Source organism: Antechinus flavipes, chromosome 2, assembly GCF_016432865.1.
Source record: "Antechinus flavipes isolate AdamAnt ecotype Samford, QLD, Australia chromosome 2, AdamAnt_v2, whole genome shotgun sequence".
NCBI classification, from domain to species: domain Eukaryota; kingdom Metazoa; phylum Chordata; class Mammalia; order Dasyuromorphia; family Dasyuridae; genus Antechinus; species Antechinus flavipes.
This window is the reverse complement of record NC_067399.1, coordinates 315,808,343-315,826,027: the sequence shown is the minus strand read 5'-3', so window position 1 is coordinate 315,826,027 and position 17,685 is coordinate 315,808,343. Positions and strand designations below refer to the sequence as shown.

Here is a 17,685-nt window from a genome sequence, read left to right as displayed (position 1 = left end):
TTGAGCTGTGTGACTCTGGGCAAATAACTTCACTTATCAAAACCTTTCCTTGTGTGGGAATAAGAATGAGATAATATAGATAAAGCACTTTGTAAACCTTAAAGTAAACAGATGGATAGTGAAGTGAATAGATGCCCAGTAAGACTCCATCTTCCTGAGTTCAAATCAAGCATCAGATAATTACTAGTTGGATCACCCTGGACAAGTCACTTAACTATTTGCCTCAGTTTCCTCTCCTGGAAAAGGAGATGGAGAAGGAAATAGCAAACAAGAAAACTCCAAATGAGCTGGAAAAATTAAAAAGCAACAAAACTTAAAATGCTACATAAATATTAGCTATTATTATTTTAGACATAATAAATTTGAAATGTGTCTGGCACAACTGATTTGAAATGACCAATAGGCAGATGCTGATGCCAAACTAGAGTTCAGCAGAGAATAATGAATTGAGTGTATGTGTGTGTGTGTGTATTTATATTTATTTATATATATACATTTATATATATAAGTATAAAAATACATAGGTCTATACATATATGTGTGTGTGTACGTGTGTGTATTTATACATCTATACAGGTGTATGTGTGTATATATATATAGGTATGTGTATATGTAGGTAAAAATATGTGTGTATATTTGTGCATGTGCCTATAAATATATATGTGAATACACATGCTAATTGTCTAAATAAAGAGATGATCAACAAACCCATGAGAGCCAATGAGATCATTAAAAAAGAGGGAGGAAAAAAACAAGAAATCTTCAGACAGAGCTTTCTGTTAACACTCACAAATGAGAGAATGAAATGTCTGATGAGCCAGCAAATGGGTTCAGAAGGAGTTGTCAAATTGGTAGGAAGAAAACCAGGAAAGAGTATTTTCACAAAAACCTGGTGAGGAGAGGATACCCCAGAGGAAACGATGTGCAATGGTGTTAAATGTGGCAGAGAAGTGAAAAAGAATAGACTCAAAAGAGATGATCAGAATTGGCTATTAAGAGTTTCTTGGTAGCTATAGAAAGAACAATTTCAGTTAAGAGATGAAGTTGAAAGACAGATTGCTTAAGAGTGAGAAGAGAGAAGGAGTTAACAGCTTTTTCAAGGAATGTGACAGGAAAAGAGAGAAGAGATATAGAACAATAAATTGAGGGGACAGTATCATCTAGTTTAGGCCTTTTTTAAGAATGAGAAGACTTGGGCATATGTGAAGGAAGTGGATAAAGAGAGAGTAAAGATTGGAGTAGAGAATGGTAAAGAGGACAATCTTCTGAAGAAAATGGGAAACAATGGACTAAAAGGTGTATGAAAAGAGGTCATAATCACAGGCTGTTATGGTCATGTAATCATATCCTGAGGAAAGAAGGAGGTTACCACCATTTTTCAAATCTTTCAAATTTGTAATTTCATTACTATTCTCATCTTCTCATTCTCTCTGACCCCACACATCCAATCTTGCCATTTCTACATCTATAATATTTCTTGCATCTAGTCCCTTTTAACTTCTCATAGAGATTGTAGAACAATTAAGTAACTGGACCCAAAAAAGTAGTCTTTAACATATAGATGCCACACTGAGGGACATTGGATATCCCAGAAGCCGTCTTACTGTGAAAGATCCCTCTACATTTGCAATCTCTTCCTCTCATTAGTTACTTATTCCTGGAACCCAAGCACCAAAATCACTCCTTTATTGTACTCCCACTCTTCTTCTTCTTACCTCCCCCTTCATCCACTCTGAGCTTCCTTTTTTTATGTCATATTTCCCCCCTGCTAGAGGGCATAGTGGAGAGAGCCCAAGACTTGGAATCAGAAAGATTCATCCTTCAAATGTGTTCAAATGAGTTCAAATGTGACCTCAGACGCTCACTAGCTATGTAATCCTGGGGAAGTCACTTAACCAAGTTTACCTCATTTTCTTCATCTAGAAAATAAGCTGGAGAAGGAAATACCAAAGCAGTCAAGTATCTTTGCCAAGAAAACACCCCAAATGTGTCACAAAGAGTTGGTTGTGACTGAAACGATTGAATTGTCTCTACAGTGATTCTGCTCCTTTATCCTGTAGGTAAAAGGGGACCACTGAAGCATTTAGGCAGCAGAAATTCTTGAGGGATCTAAAATATCCAAGTAATAGATTATTTAAAATAAGCAATAAAGAAATAAAAGCATCTGTTGTTAACTTTATCATCCTGGGTTATAGCATTCCTGTGTCCAAAAATCTTCAATTTCTCTTTCTTGCCTACCAAGCAAAGTCTATACTCCTTTATCTGGCATACTCATTTACCTGGTGTCACCCTACAATTTTGGACCTATATTATTCCCATCTATGCTATTCTACACACCAGCCAAACTAAGCCACTTACCTGTGTCCTCAAAGATACATGCATCCTACCATTTATATGCCTTGCTTTACTTATCAAAAGTTAATTCTTTAAAGCCCTTTTCAAATGTCCACTCCTCCCTGAAGCCTTCCTTGACCACAGCTATCAATAATAATTTTGTCCTTTCAACCTTGCAAATCATTTGTTTTGAATTTGAATTTTTGAAATCCCTGAAAAACATAAATTCTATTCCAGCCTTAGACACTTACTAGCCCTGTGTCCCTGGGCAAGTCACTTCAACCTGTTTGCTTCAGTTTCCTCATCTGTAAAGTGAGTTGGAGAAGGAAATGGCAAAGCACTGCAGCATCTCTGCCAAGAAAACCCAAATGCACTCACTAAGAGTTGGACATAACTGAACCACAACAAATATAATATTTTAGTGTAAAGCACTTAATATAATAATGATAATGACAGTATTTACATAGTGCTTTAAGGTTTATGGATTATAATTCATACATACTTCTTTTTTTTTTCTTATAGAAATCCTGTGAAACGGCTACTACCATTATCACCAATTTAGATATGAAGATGACTTTCTTAAGATCACACAGCTAATGAGGTCTAAGACAGGATTGGAACTCAGGTGTTCTTGAGTCCAATTCTGATACTCAGTCCATTGTTGAACCTGACTGTAACTCATGATCTTTCCCTCTCTCTCCAAACCCGTTCCTCTTCCAAACTTTCCTGTTTCTGTAGGGGACTGGCTCCACTAGGTTTCCAGACTATGCTCATCCACCCCACCATGGGGCCTTCGCATCATCTGTTGTTTTTTTTTTTTTGTCTCAGTGACCTATTCAATCACAAAGATCATGAAGGCAATGACGGTGACTTATTCTAAACTTTACATTCAATGTCCTACATTCAGTAAGCACTGAACAATTGAATGCATGAATATCTCCCTGAATTTGTACTTCTCCCACCAGTATCGCAGGCTTTGATTCTTTCACTTTTTAATGTTCTCCAAGCCTCTTGTCCAAATCAAGCACTCTCCCCAGACATAGAAATCAATATGATAAGAGTCAACTCCTAACACTTTGTAAATCTACTCTAATTGCATAAGAACACACACACACACACACACACACACACACACACACATACACACACATCCATGAATGCACACACACCCACGCACGCATATACGTGCCTATGGCTCTAGATCTGATTGTTGGTCTGCTTGTCTCTCTCACCCACATCATTACCCACATCATGACAGGCTCTGACAACCTGTCACTCCCAAGCAGTGACTAGTACAAAGGTGTTAAAAAAAATGAATTCTCTAAAGAGTCATAAGAGACTGGAGCTTCCAGTCATTTCATAGTCTAATCGCTTTCTCAGTCTGTTTGGTAGTGAATTCAATTTGAAACATACCCAGGGTGTGGTATTGTCTCTTTCTTGCTGGCACCAGCTTGGGGGAGGGAAACCTGCCACTCCAAAGTCCAGATTCAGTGTTTCTGTTCCTTTAACACTCGGGTTCGGAAAAGAAAAAGGGAGGAAGCATATGAGAAAAAGGTATCAGTTGCCATGGAGACAGCATCTCTGGTATTGGTGCATCCAGTAGGTGGTGGTCACTTATTAGCTGTGGGGCAGACTATGTTCCTGCAAAGACGTTGGCATTGGCTTTGGGAGGAGACAACTGTGACTCTCCTGCCACCTCCCCCAACTTAGACGCTTCCTGCTCGACCCTGGGACATCCACAAGACCTTGGAGAGAAGCCCACAATGCAATGAACAGAAATCAGTTCAGTCTTAAAGGGAATAAAAAAGACTATAGGAACACAGAAAAAGAAGGATCACTAAGAATCAGTACGGAAACTGAGGGTATAAAAATTATGTCATAGGATAGACAGAATTCTGTTTTTTACTGGCCCAGTCTTTTTCTATCCTATAGTGACTTAATGACAGCTGCCCCTCAGTTTCTTTATCTGTTAAATGGGACAGTGATAGTACCTAACTTCCAGAGTTGTTGTGAGAAGAAAATGAGATGTTTTTAAAGTGCTTTGCAAATCTTAGGGTGTTATTTAAATGCTAGTTGTTGTTGCGATTCTATAGTCATTCTCCCACCTCCTTCTGGATGCTTCCTTAATCCTCCTGCTTTTCTAGGCCTACTCTCCCAATATTTGGATTTTTCCTGCAAGCTCCCAGATTTGAAACTTATAGTTTTTTAGCTGATGGGTGCTTCCCTGCCAAGAGAGTTCCATACAAAGATTGGAAATCAATCAGACACATTTGAATAGAAAACCCCTCCTATCCCTACAAAACGTCTAAGCAGCTCTGATTTTGGAGCTGCTTTGACAAACTCCAACCCCAGCTGTCTTGGGGCATCAGGGACTCAAAGAATCCTAAACCATTGTATCCTACCATGCCCTGAAAACTGTCAGGCTGAAAGTTTTCAAATAATAGCATTAGGTATGGATCTCTTCTCTGAGTCTTCCCTAATGTAGGAGCAATAATTCTGTTTCCAATGTGTCTGAGTCAATATTCAAATTTTAATTTGGAGTCCTCTCCCTATTTGGGATGTAGCAATCCTGTCCCCAGTATGTCAAAGTTGATGGTCTCATCCTTCAAAGGTGTCAGTCACGGCCATAGTATGAGGGGTTCGTTGGACTACCTAATGTCCTGCCATGATTCTTTCTGCCTCTCATTTCCTTGGCTATCTCTATTTAAGCTATGAAGTTTTCTTTCTGAACCTTTCCTTAATAAAGGAAATAGAAAAAAAGACTATTGCTTTCACACTCATCTAAGTCATCACTAAAGTCCCTCAGCAATGAACTCTGGCAGGTCTAGGACTCTGGAAAACTGGGATATTAAATGGAAAGGCCAGAAAGATTATCTGAGGATATACCAAAGCTCTAGAATGGAAGTAACATTACAAAAGTTGTTGGAATTCTTTAAACAGTCTCCCATACTTCTCCCTATTTCCAAGTTCACAGAAACAGAACCTTGATGTTCAGAAATACTAAGAACATCCATTCAGGATGATCCAATTCCTGGATCGTAACCCAGTTCTTCCCTCTCAGCTGCTATACTGACATAGGTGGGTGTGTGGAGAATTGGATCTCACCCATCACTGGAGTTCCATGGTTCTGTATCTATTTGCTGGGAAAACATGATGGAAAGAGGTTTAAGCCAACAAGATCAAGATGTCACCATCAAGATGAAGAAAATTTCTTGAAACTCTTCTCTTTGAAAATTCTCCCTATTGATTCCCTACTCCACAGGATAGTCAGTTACCAGAGCAAAAAGTAATCCTGAGTTCTACAAGTCCTACCTTAGAAAGAGCTCAATAGAATTTAACATAATCTTTATCAGTATGGCATAGTGAAAAGATCATTAATGAATTGCATACTTAAAGGATCTTGATTCAGATCCTAGTTTTATTTTATTTTTATTTTATGACCAAGCTTTCTTCATCTATAAAATAAGTTGGTTGGACTGAAATTGCTAAAAAATTTTCTAGTTCTTCATCCTATAAACCCATTTATTCTACAGATGAAAAAAGTGCAGATTAGAGCATTAATTGATTTTTCCCTAGGTCACACAGATCGTATCTTGACTGGAATTTGAAGCCAGCTCCAATATTCTTGTCACTCCATTACACTCCTTTGGTTTTCTCCAGAATCATTTTTGATTAAAATTCTTAACTAGTACCTCCCTATTGTCTGTGATCAGGAATCATTAACAAAATGACACCTTCATACCTTCCCTCCCTTTCCTGGGCCTTCATTTATTTTGAATATTAAATGTTACCTCTTTTTCTGCCATGCTTTTCTTATCTCTCCAGTTCCTCCTGTCCTCTGCCTAAAGTGAGCTTCACCTCTTATTCTTTTCAAGGAGTATTGGATGTACAGGTAAGCTCTGTGTTGCCCACATAGAGTATATATATATTATATACACACATATTCTATATATACATGCATGGGATGTCTAAACATATATAAACAGGTGAAATATGAGAGGTTGTCATGGATAAATACCTCAGAAATATTTCCCAATTCTCTTCAAAGAAGACTGATTCTTGCTAAAGGTAACAAAAAGTTCTCCTCTGAAAAAGATGCTTACCATATTAAAACTATATTCATCTGTTCCCCTAAAAATACCTAGTCGAAAAACACAATTTTAAGCTCAAGACATCCTTCTGGCCACTACACTTTTAAGGGAAGAGAGTATCCCCAAGTTTATACCTACTCACTTGACTCTTCCATTTAATGCTACACAAAAGAAGATCACAAATATTGAATTAGACCATTTATCAAATCAAATAAAGAGAAATTGAAGAAGTACTACAGATTAGAGTATATCATAAAATATATAAGTGAATGAGTTCTTTAGATGAGAGCAAAAGAAGCTCCCATTTAACCAAGAGAGACTCCAATCTCACCAAAGGAGAAATTCTCAAATTCTCTACGGAGGCAGGCTGGAAATCGGGAACATGATAAGACATCAACATCCCTTACATGTTTGCCACTTCTGAAAGCTTTTTTTGTCTTTTTCCTCACTGGAGTCCATTCTGAAGAAAATCTGAAACCATGTGCATCCTCTTAAAAGAATAATGAAGAAGAATGTTTCTCTTCTCCAGAGCTCTCCCACCAATTCCACTCTACAGAGACTTGATGCATTGAGTCATCTCTTCGCATTCTCGCCACCAATTAAGAAAGACTTGTGCAAAATATTCCAGGCTTGAAAGCCAGATTACATAGTTGATTTTATTTATCTTGGGACAGTAGGGTGCTGCAGGGAGGATGAAATCTCATCTGAGTTCATGTAACAAGTTGTGGAATAGTTAGTGGGATACACTGAAGTAATGGACAACTCCCAAGGACAAGACTTGAAATTGTAGCCAGGATAGATGATACTTTTCAAGAACCTTGAAAAGAAAGCAATAGACTACTTTGTGTCTGTGTAGTAACAAGTAGACTTTTTCATAACATTTGCTGTTGCTAATTTCACCCCACTCCCATCCTAAACATTATATTAACCCACAGAGAGAAAATCAGAGTAATGTGGAGGGAAAAGGACTGCTTATCTGTGTGAATTTTAGCAATTGCCCTCTCTGAGTCTCAGTTTCTTTATCAATAAAATGGAAGTAATAATTATTCTAGCAAGCTAGTGAAATAGAGGAATATGAGTTCAACTACAGAGGTGCTGAATTATTAGAGTTTCCTTATGTAGGAATTTCCTAGGCCATTGAAATCACAGGTTTAGTCCTTCCAATTACTATTTCATAGAATTTACATGAAGATCAAATAAAATAATCTATATAAAGTTTTCTGTCAACTTGAAAGTACTATGTAAATATGAGTACCCAATGAAAAGTCAATCCGTCAATAGGAATCTATTAAGCACTTATTATGTACCAGGTTAAAAAAAAAAGGGAAGGAAAGAGAAAAAGAGAGAGAGAGAGAGACAGAGAGGAAGAGAGAGAGAGAGAGAGAGAGAGAGAGAGAGAGAGAGAGAGAGAGAGAGAGAGAGAACAAGAGAAAAGGAAAAAAGGAAGAAAGGAAGGAAGGAAGGAAGGAAGGAAGGAAAGAAGGAAAGAAGGAAGGAAGGAAGGTAGAGTCATTAGGCCTCTTTTTTTTTTAATGGAGAGAAAAGAATAAAAGATAGGTCATTAAGAAGGCCAAATAATCAAGACAGATCTTACAAGTGGATCTTATAATATACTTAAAAAGAAAAACAAGTTTTATGTAATAGAGATCTGCAGTCTCATGTGCTTTTCTCTTTGTTTCATGTGTTGTAATGGCCCAAAATATTCCTCATCAGGTGGTCAGCCAATGGGTGATGTACCTCTCTCTATTATTAGCCAAGTTGGTCTGTGGAAAATGGATTCCATCTGTTACTGGAGTTACACTCTAAGGTTGTACTTCAAGTTTACCAGAATAGGCCAGAATTTATTTTCCACTGGTATAGCCTTCTGGAGCCCAGGGTTACTTACATACCATGCATTGGATTAGAACCTTGGAAAGGGTTTTTATGACTTACACAAGAGACAGAAACAGAGAGAGGAGAGAGAGAGAAAGAGAGAGAGAGAGAAGAGAGAGAGAGAGAGAGAGAGAGAGAGAGAGAGAGAGAGAGAGAAAGGGAGAGGGAAAGGAAGAAGAAGAAAAAGAGGGAGAGGGAGAGGGAGAGGGAGAGAAGGAGAGAAGGAGAGACAGGGAATCTCTGTGATTCCCAGAGACAAAGACAGAGACAGAGAGAGATCAGTAAATAAGGAGGTAGGTAGAAGTACTTATTAAGCTCTTATTATGTATTGTTCTTCAATCCTTTTTCAGTCATACATGTCCAACTCTTGATGACCCCATTTGGGGTTTTCTTGGCAAGGCTACTGGTGTGGTTTGCCATTTTCTTCTCCAACTCATTTTATAGATGAGAAAACTGAGACAAAAAGAGTGAAGTGACTTGTCTAGCATCACACGGCTGGTAAGTTATCTAAGGCACATTTGAACTCAGGTCTTCCTGATCTAGCACCACTTAGCTGTCCCCCTTATGGACTAGGCATTGTACCAAGCACTGAGAGCATGTATACAAGCAAGTAAAATAATCCTTATCCTGGAGTCAATGGGGAGGAGGAAGGAGGAAAGCAGAGAAGGGGAAAGAGGTGAGAATGGCATGTTTTGAATCATAGAGACTCAGGCCCTGAAAAGATAGGAAAAAAGCTGACCTTTCAGGACTATGGGATCCAGGACAAAGTTCAGATCATCAATGGGGAACAGCTAGAGATGATTTGAGGTAACATGGAAGACAGTGGCTACAGATCTCCTCCTCTAGCCCCTCAATCATTCCCAAATTCCCCCTGCTGCTCTCTGGGGACAGGCTCAGTGCTAGCTCTGTTCTCTGCAGAAAAATGGTTTGCCAACACCTTTTTTCCTAACTCACCCTTTTTCACCCAGCCCCTGGCTTAGGTCCCCATGACATCAACTGCTTGTGATCACTTTGGCCTCTGCTGTTTGGTTCTGGGTAAAATTTTGGTGAGGAGGGGATTGTGTCTGCAAATGTATAGTGGGACATAAAGAAGATTAGCAATAGCACGAACTACCTTGTCAGTAAAAAGATGAACACCCTGTGATACCCAGCCTGGGTACTCTGAAAACTGCTGCTTTTGCTGCTTGAAGCCCAGACTAAGAACACAAACCTCCAATGAGTTGGATGAGAAGCTATGGATCAAAAACAGAAGAGCTGGGAAGAATCTTAGAGCTTGGTTAATCTGAAATCTTTCATTTCATAAATGAAAAAATTAAGACCCACAGAGTCTTAATACTTACCCTAAGTCTCACAGGCAATGAATAACAAAGTTATTATTCAAGAGCAGCTTCAGAAAGTCCAGTTTTGGAGTTCCGAAAAGACTGTCCCATACAATCTGTACTTATGGGATAATTTAATAGGAATATAGATTTTGACCAGGGTAGCCACAGTGTACAGAGCACCAGACCTAAAGTTAAAGAAGATCCTGAATTTAAATCCATTTTTAGACATTTACTACCTATGTGACTCTGAGCAAGTCATTTTATACTATTTGCCTCAGTTTCTTCATCTGTAAAATGAGCTGGAAAAAGAAATGTCAAACTACTCCAGTGTTATTGCCAAGAAAACTCCAAAAGAGATCACAAGGAGACAGACACAACTGAACAAGAAATTTTGATCATAGAGAGCTCCTAGTTCAGCCTCTTAATCTTTTTTTTTTATTTTAAAGCTTTTTATATTCAAAACATATGCATGGATACTTTTCAATATTCACCCTTGCAAAATCTTGTGTTTCAAATTTTTTTTCTCTCTCCCTTCTCTTCATCCCTCCTCTAAACAACAAGTAATCCAATATATGTTATACATGTGCAATTCTCATATATATATATATGTATATATATATTTATATTTATATTTATATATCCACATTTATTATGCTGCACAAGAAAAATCAAATCAAAAAAGAAAAAATGAGAAAGAAAACAAAATGCAAGCAACAACAAAAAATGGGAAATGCTATGTTGTGATCCACACTCAGTTCCCACAGTCTTCTCTTCAGGTGCAGATGGTTCTCTCCATCACAAGACCATTGGAATTGACCTGAATCAGCTCTCAGCCTCCTTATTTAGCAGATAAGGAAACTGAGGCTTAGGAAGAACTGACTTGCTAAAGATGTTATGAAGAAACAGGGCTAATTAGGATCTTTTCATCAAACCCAGATTTTTTTTTCTCTAGTTTCCCTCACTTGTTATTCTTTAGTCAAATCAAGTCAATAAATATTTAAGTACCTACTATGTATCAGGCACTGTGCTAAGCACTGGAGGTACAAATAAACAAAAACAAAACAAAACAGTCCCTGCTCTCAAGGAGTTCACCGTTCATTTGAGGAGACAATATACAAGCAGTTATGTGTGAATAAAATATATACAGGATAAAATGGAGATAATCATTAGAAGGAAGGCACTAAGATGAAGGAGTACTGGGAAAGCCTTTTTGCATCATCTATGAGAATTCCCTCCATCAGCTTTGGGGATTCTAAATTATCACTGAAGGCTAGAGCTGGCCAATGCTTTAGAGATCATCTAATCCATGTTATATCTGGATGAAAAAAAAAAATAGAAATGAATTAACAATTATAAAAGAAAGAATTCATTTTATAATTGGGAAAACTGAAGCTCAAAAATGTTCATTGACTTGACCGACATCACACAGACCATTTCATTGTGATCTAGTGGTTGGCACAGAGTAAATGCTTGATAAATAATTTTTCATTCATCATTACACTGAGTGCTAGAAGAGACCCTATCACAGGAGCATAGATTTGGAGCTGGAAAAAAACCTTGAAGATCACGAATCCCAGATGCCCTCATTTTGTCGGAAAAAGAAATTAACTTGCCCAGTGCCACACAACTAGAGAATATCTGAGGGAGGATTTGAATGCAGATCCTCTTGCCTCATATTCTTCGATTCCTCCATGGAGGAATTGTTTAATAGAAACATTCCAGCTCACTTCCAAGTTTTTAAAATCCTAGCCATGCTGATGCAAAGATTATACATGTCTCTTGTCAGAAATTTGATTCTTCAGGAATCTGGTTCCACAAGAATGGATATTCCTACTAATGCAGACCATAATTTCATTCTGCCTTAATAGAGACTGAATAAGTTTCCATAATAGGAAGTGGAACCAGTGGATGTTTTATCTGAATTTGGATACTCTGAAAAGAACTGCTGAGATAGATAGGGAGTACAGAGGAAAGAAAATGAGACCTAGTATTAGGGAGTATTGTATATTTATTAGCTGTGATTTTGAAAAAAATTTGTAACTTCTGTCTGATTCAGTTCTCTAATCTGTAAATTTGAATAATAAATGGCACCTATATCCCAGGGTTGTTGTAAAGATGAAATGAGATCTGTAGAAGCTACCTCCCAAATTAAAGAATTCCAGGATTCAATTGTTCAAGTATAGTGGGGAAATTGCTTTGGCTTGTCTATACATATTTATTACAAAGTTTTTCTTTTTATTTTTTAGTTTAATTTTTTATTTATTTTATTCAATTAATTTTTTTATTTAAAAGTAAAGAGAGAGGAAAATAGAAGAAAGAGGAGATTTAGCAACAGGGTTGCTAAAAGTCATTGATACATTTTCCTTTTTTTGATAAATAGCATTTTTATTTTTCTAATTACATGTGAAGATAGTTTTTAACATTCATTTTTATAATATTTTGAATTCCAAATCTTTCTCCCTCTCTCTCTCCTCTCTCCCTGTCCAAGATAGCAAGAAATCTGATATAGGTTATACATGTGCAATCATGTTAAATATATCTCCACATAAAGTCATGCTGTGAAAAAAAAAAGAAAAAAAAGAGGGAAAAAAAATCATGAAAAACAAAAAAAAGTAAAAATAATATGCTTCGATCTGCATTCAGAATTCATAGTTTTTCTTGGATGGAGATAGCATTTTCCATCATGAGCATTTTGGAATTGTCTTGCATCTTCATCTTCTTGAGAAGAGCCAAGTCTATCAAAGTTGACTGTTGCACAATGATGTTGTTACTATATATGATATTCTCCTGGTTCTGCTAACTTCACTTAATATCAGTTCGTGTAAGTCTTTCCAAATTTTTCTGAATACATGCATACTCATCATTTCTTATTGCACAATGGTAGTCTATTACATTCGCATACCACAACTTGTTCAGCATTTTCCAGTTAATGGGCCTTCCCTCAATTTCCAAATCTTTACCACCACATAAAAAGCTGCTATAAATAATTTTGTACACATAGGTCCTTTCCCTCTTTTTTGGTGATTTCTTTGGGATACAAATTTAGTAATGACATTACTAGATCAAAGAGTATGGACCGTTTGATTGTCCTTTAGGCAGAATTCTAAACTGGTTTCCAGAATAGTCAAATCAGTTTACAACTCCACCAACAATGTATTGATGTCTCAATTTTCACACATCTACAATATTTATCATTTTCCTTTTTTGTCATACTAGACAATCTGATAGGTAGAGGTAGTTTCTCAAAGTTGCTTTAATTTTCATTTTTTAATCAATAGTGAGTTAGAACTTTTTTCATACAACTACAGATAGCTTTAAGTTCTCCATCTGAAAACTGCCTGTTCATATCTTTTGACCATTTATCAATTAGGAAATGAATTGTATTCTTAAAAAATTGACTCAGTTCTCTATATATTTTGGAAATGAGGCTTTTATCAGAAACACTGGCTGTAAAAGTTTTTCCCATCTTTCTGCTTTCCTTCTAATCTTGTTGCATTGACTTTGTGCAAAATCTTTTTAATTTAATGTAACCAAAATTATCCATTTTACATTTCATAATACAAAACAAGATTTCTTTCTGTCTTACGTTCTCTAGCTCCTGTTTGTTCATAAATCTCCCCTTCTCCATAGATCTGACAAGTAAACTATTTCTTGCTCTCCTGCTTTGCATATAGTATCACTCTTTATATCTAAATCATGTACCCATTTTGACTTTTTCTTAGGATATGATGTTAGTGTATGCCTAGTTTCTGCCATATTTTCTCAGCAGTTTTTGTCAAGTAGTGAACTCTACTCTCAGAAGCCAGAGTTTTCAGGTTTACTAAACAGTAGATTACTATAGTCATTTACTAATGTTTTGGATACTTAATCTATTTCTTACCCAGTACCAAATAGTTTTGATGATTACCTCTATATAATATAATTTTAGATCTGGTACAGCTAGGCCAACTTCTTTTGCATTTTTTTCATTAATTCCCTTGATATTCTTGATCTTTTTGTCTTCTAGAATATACTTTTTCTAAATGCTTAAAAGAGAACCAGAAGGAAACACAGGTTAACAGGACAGTTTTGAAAGTGACATGTTACTTTAACATATTTAACATGTATTGGTCAACCTGCCATCTGGGGGAAGAGGTAGAGGGAAGGAGGGGAAAAGTTGGAATAAAAAGTTTTGCAATTGTCAATGCTGAAAAATTATCCATGCATATATTTTGTAAATAAAAAGCTATAATAAATTTTTTAAAAGAAAGTTACATGTTGAATTTCCTATATATTGACATAGTGTATATATTCTACACTTACTCTTTTCAACCCAAACCTACACTAACAAGTCAGGTCCCCAAAGTAACCATTCCTTTCCCCTCAATTTCCCAGGAGTAACCCTCACTGGTTGGGGATTTCTTTCCTTATTTTGATCTTTCTTATTACTTCATGAAATCATTGGCTTCTATTTGGCCCATTTAAATTTTCAGGGAGTTTGTTGCTTGGGCAAGGTTTTATACCTCTTTTGCCAAGCTCTGTTAATTCCCTTTCCAATTCTTTCTTTCATAGTTCTTAATTCTTTTCCAATTTTCTCCAAGCGCTCTTACTCCATTTATAAAAGCTTTTTAACTCTTTTTAAAACTCTTGCTTCATTCATATCTTCCAAAAATTCTAGTTGAGTTTGTGCCCAAGCTATGTTTTTCTCTGAAGCAATGCTTGTATATGTTTTGGAGTCATTCCTTTCAGAGTTTGTCTCTTGTGAGTCCTGCCACCATAATAACTCATTATGGTGGGATTCTTTGTTGCTTTACTCATTCTTCCAGCCCACTTCTTAACTTTGGACTTGATGTTAAGCTTGGACTCTGCCACAATTTTGGAGCAAAGGTCTGGGTTGGCCCTACTGAATGTTGTGTTATTCCAGGATCTTAAGCACAGACTGAGAATCTGAAAGCTTTCAGTGTTCCAAACGGGGTCTAATCCAAGGGAAAGTTTGATTACTGTCCCCCTAGTCTGAGTTCTGCAAGTTCTTGATCTGTGTTTGGCTCTGTGCTAATAATACAAAATGCCACTAGATTCCATCCCCATCAACTAGTTGGAAAGCTCTGTTGATTCAAAATGGCAGAACTGTAAGTTTCCTTTTGGTTCTGATTATTTTTCTGTAGCCTAGGCTAAATACTTGAAGTGAAACCCTCCTGTAAATTTGAGGTCTAATCTATATATTTTGCAATGCTCCTGCCTGACCTTGTCTCTTATATATCAACAAACCTTTCCATCTGTCTCTCGATGCTGAATTGAGCCAGACAAAGGACTTACTGTAACTTTTTCTGGATTTATCCATCAGGATTCTATCTGGTTCATTTTATAGATTTGTTTGAAGAATTGTGGGTGAGAGTTCAGTTATGTTGATTTCTTGTACTTGGACATCTTGGCTTTGTTTCCCCTTTTTAATATTGTTCTCCAGCTTCCTCAGCTGTCCATCACTGGGGATTTAAGCCCCTCTGTCACTCTGACTAATTGAAGTATCCTCAATATCAATTAACCAGTTAATACCAATTTTACAAAAGAATATTTACTAACAAGATATAGCAAGAACTGAAGTATATAAACTTCTTAACTAGAAACACTTCTTTCTCTGGAGAGTATACTCACACTTAAAAAAGAATATTTCCCCCAACTAAATTTATTTCTGGGTATAGCATAGTCAATAAATGAATGAGAACTTCTGTGACTTATAGAACAGGGTAAATGTATTGACCGACCATCTGGTCCTTTGCTGTGCTGAGTCAAGTAGCTTTCTCCACAGGGCTCATTTTCTCTGGGTTCAGCTACTGTCACTACTCAACTGCTTGGAATTCCGATTGCTGGGCTTCTGGTGGTTCTTCCAAACTTCCAAAGCTCCCAAAGTTATAATCTGTTCTGTTCCTTCTTGCTCATTCATTCACCCAAGATCAGAAAAGAATAAATGCAACAAAAAGAAATCACATAGGCACCATATATTTGCAACAACATGATGCCCAGGTGAATGGAGACCACAAATCCTCTTCCTAATGTAGAAGTCTTTAGCAATTCTCATCTCCCTCATCATCACTGAGTTCCCACTCAGCAACCAACTGAAAGGCTTTCCAGTACTACAATAAATTGATAAGAAATACAAAATATCTGTACATGCTCTGTATCAGAGAGGAAAAGAATCCTTCCTTCATGAATCTCTAAAAGCATTTTACTAAGCATCTATATAGGTTGATACTAAGAGTTTGCTGGTAAATGTTTAATAAGTAACTGTCTGAGGATGTGGGGGGGAACACATAAATAAAACACATTCTTAAATTTAATGTGTATTATAACAAGTTCATCACTTTCCTAAGTCTAAACAATAAACAAAACAATAAATCAGGCCCCAATTTGTAGCATTTGCTGAGTTTTGAGATATAATTGAACACACCAATTGAACATATCCAATTACACATAAAGACAATTTTTAACATTCATTTTAAAAATTTTGAGTTCCAAATTTTCTTCCTGAAACAGTAAAGCAATTTGATATAGTTTATACATGTGCAATCATGCAAAACATATTTCCATATTAATTATGTTGTGAAAGAAGTCATAGACAAAAAAAAAAACCCAAAAAACACTTAAAAAAAAAGTGAAAGAGAATTCTTTCATCTATATTCCTAGTTCATCAGTTCTTTCTCTGGAGGCGGATTGCATTTTACAACATGAGTCTTTTAGAATTGTCTTAGATCCTTGTATTGCTGAGAATAGGTAAATCATTCAGAGTTGATCATTGCTATTACTGTCACACTGAAAATTTAGCAATCACCTCCAAAAATTGGTATGAGCTGACTCCAGCACACCTCTGCTTGAAACCAAGCAGAAAATAGTGTACATATTCTAAGGAATGGGCCTTCTGAAGTCAATATTTTCCCCCATCTCCATTATCCTTAAAGGAAAAGGCAAAATGTAGTAGAGATTCACAGTTTCATATACAATCCTCTTTTTTGTTCTACTTTGTATGTAGAAATGCTTGTATTATTTGGTGTTTTTCTTTTTTTATTCAATCTTTTAAAGGATGAATGTTCAGATTCTTGCCTCCCATCGAGAGAAGACTTTCTCAACAATCTCTTTCTTGGAAAAGAAGACAGCTGAAAAATTAAAGCCATGCCATAGGATCTGAATCATGCCAACCCAAACACCACCCACCCACTCACATTTGCTATTGCTCTGAGTTGTTCAGGCAATCCAGGTTCAAATGAATAGAGAATACCATTCAGCCCGCTCAAAGTATGACCCAACAAATAGGGAATTGAGCCTAGAATCAGGAAGACCTGAGTTCAAATACAGCCTCAGATACTAGTAGCTGTGTGACCCTGGGCAGGGCACTGAATCTATCTGTCTGTTTTTTTTAGTTATAAAAAGGATTGAGGAGGGAACTAAAATAAGGGCTCTAAGAATCCTTCCAACTCTTTATCTATAATTCTATGTTATAAACATATTTGGATAAAACAGTGGTGTAAAGTATATTTAATCTTGATTTTAGAGATTTTCCCATTGGGAGAAATAGAAAAAGAAAGTGGGGAATTGATTTTTAGAGTCAACACTCAAGTTCAACTACAGAAAGTTTGGGTCAAGAGTCCCTGGGTACAAAAAGTTATCAAACTGTGCATACCCTTTGATCCAGTAGTGCTACTACTGGGCTTATACCCCAAAGAGATACTAAAGAAGGAAAAGGGACCTGTATGTAGCAAAATGTTTGTGACAGCCCTGTTTGTAGTGGCTAGAAACTGGAAAATGAATGGATGCCCATCAACTGGAGAATGGTTGGCTAAATTGTGGTATATGAACGTTATGGAATATTATTGTTCTGTAAGAAATGACCAGTAGGATGAATACAGAGAGGACTGGCGAGACTTACATGAACTGATGCTAAGTGAAATGAGCAGGACCAGGAGATCATTATATACATCAACAAGGATACTGTATGAGAATGTATTCTGATGGAAGTGGATCTCTTCGATAAAGAGAAGATCTATTGATCAATGATGTACAAAAACAATGATGTTTTTCTTCCCAGGTTATTTTTA

General features: G+C 36.6%; 1 protein-coding gene across 2 annotated transcripts in view; it reads right to left on the bottom strand.

The window, feature by feature from the left end:
- The window catches only part of ANGEL1 (angel homolog 1), a 117,014-nt gene extending 110,023 nt beyond the window's left edge, over positions 1 to 6,991 (bottom strand). Inside the window, exon 1 of one of the 2 annotated variants that reach the window (XM_051977533.1) lies at positions 6,833 to 6,991. The gene's annotated coding sequence lies outside the window, so the exon portion shown is untranslated. Of the gene's footprint in view, positions 1 to 3,747; positions 4,135 to 6,832 lie in introns of those variants that run through there. The other variant, XM_051977532.1, reaches the window with a different exon arrangement.
- Between the last annotated feature and the right edge of the window lie 10,694 nt (positions 6,992 to 17,685).